Source organism: Charadrius vociferus, unplaced genomic scaffold (genome assembly GCF_000708025.1).
Source record: "Charadrius vociferus isolate BGI_N301 unplaced genomic scaffold, ASM70802v2 scaffold161, whole genome shotgun sequence".
Classification (NCBI taxonomy): domain Eukaryota; kingdom Metazoa; phylum Chordata; class Aves; order Charadriiformes; family Charadriidae; genus Charadrius; species Charadrius vociferus.
In genome coordinates, this window is record NW_009646928.1 from 6,585,743 (window position 1) to 6,587,793 (window position 2,051).

Sequence of the window (2,051 nt, forward strand, 5' to 3'; positions counted from 1 at the left end):
GGCGGGCGGGTGCCCGCCGGTACGAGTAACCCCTGACTGTAACTGCTGGAGGCGTCGGCCCACTCGTGTTATTTTTGTGTGTGCTTCAGCCTTTGCGTCTGAGCCGTCTGTCCGGCCGCGGCCTCTCACCGTGCGGGGAAGGGAGCTGGCGCTGTGCAGCTTCTCTGCTGAGGTGGCCAGCGAGGGAGGCCTTGTGCTGCCACCCTGCCTCTGCCAGCGCCCCTGCTTGTGCGCCTTGGGACTACTGTCAGTCACACCCAAAAGGGACAAAAGCCTCAGAACCGGCTGGGTTTATGAGGAGTGTAAGCATCCAGCTAGAAGAGAGCAGGGGAGCCAGGATATTTGCATCATCCATGGACAGCGTAGGAGCTCGGACACCATACCTATGCAGCCTAGTAGTAGCTGGAATAACATCTAGGTAGCACTGATTTCTTTTTCTCTAAATCATCAGTAAGTCATGAGTGTCCTTTTAATGTCTGCGAACTCTTAGAACCTGTAAAGGATTGTTGTATAAATACACTGGGCCTGATTTACCACTGCTACATACACAACTTGGGAAACAAACATACAAACAACCTACCTACACACGCTGCACCCCAGTAACTCCTGCAGGCTCCTGAGGCCTCGCAAAAACACTGACACGTCACCCAAATAAGGTGCTGAAGACAGAAAAAAAAGTAGCGGGGAAAACAAGCAGTGAGACTTTCTTCAGAAGTCTTTCAAACGAAACTTGCACAAAGCAGGAATAAAAAAGTAATGAGTGAAACCTGAGACAACAATGAAATGAAAGTAAAACAAGTTCTACAAAAGAAGCCTCCAACAGAAGGAAGCTCCACAGAGAGCAGAATGCTGTAGCACGTCTCAGCTGAGGGTGTGATTGGAATTACAGGGAATTTTAGGCTGGGAAAGGACCTCTGGAGATACCTGGCTTCCTTTTAAAAGCAAGGCATTACATCAAGGACCCTGTCAAACCAAGTCTTGAGTATTTCTATTGAGGAAACTCCCACTACGTCTCTGGGCAATATATGTCGGTGTCTAATTGTTTTTATAGTGGAGATTTTTTCTTATACTTGGACAGATTTTCCCCTGAAGAAATGTGTCAATTGCCCCTTGTCCTGTGCACCTCTGTGAAGAGAGATCCAACTTTTAGGAGCTGGAAAACTGTGGTTGGATCTCCCCTGAGCCCCCTTTTGTCTAGGCTGAATAAACCCAGTTCCTTCAAACATGTGCCAAGCTCTCCAATCCTGTAAGCATCATGTTGGCCCTCCACTGGACCCCCTCTGATTTTTCACTCCTTCTTGAACTGTACTGGACCAAAACTGAACACAGTAATGAAGGTGCTCTCTATTTACTCTATCATTTTGCTGCAAAACATGAAATTGAGTCAAGGGTCTGTTGCCTTACCCTGGAATCACACTGAGGTTCCCTAAAACCCCATGATGGAAACCAAGCCTACTCCTGAAGCTCAGTGACATCTACCATATGGGTGAAACCACATCTCAGGGAGAGACTGTCCCAGCAATCGCAGACTGTCCAAGAAACTCCTCTAGGAATTTTATCTCATACATCACAGTCTCCAGTTCTGCATGCAAGGTACAATTCTTCAACCTAAAAAAAAGGCACAAAACCAATTTCTTTAAGAGACACCCAAAGTAAAACATTACAATATACACGTCAGCTTTACTTCCCCGATGGCCTTTTGTGGGTCTGTATTCTGCAAAAAGGCTTAACCTGGAAATGATGGCGGACTGCTCCGGTCACCTGGGGCTGTTATTTCGCTGTCGGTGCGCAGCTGGAAAGTCACCGGTGCAGAAATCCCTGACACACCAGTCACTGGCCCTAGAAACTCCTAAACTGGAAAGTGCAAGGTAGACTTCCGTTCACGTTTGTTTAGGTTTGGGTTTGTTTTTTAAACTCACGGTTTCCGTTAAAGGTTTCCTTTTAAATACTCAGGGACGCGCAAACGAAACCGAAAGCGGCGCTGGGGCCGGAATAAAGCGGGAGCGGCGGCAGCCCGGGGAGCTGCCGAGCGGGAGGAGGGACGCGCTCCC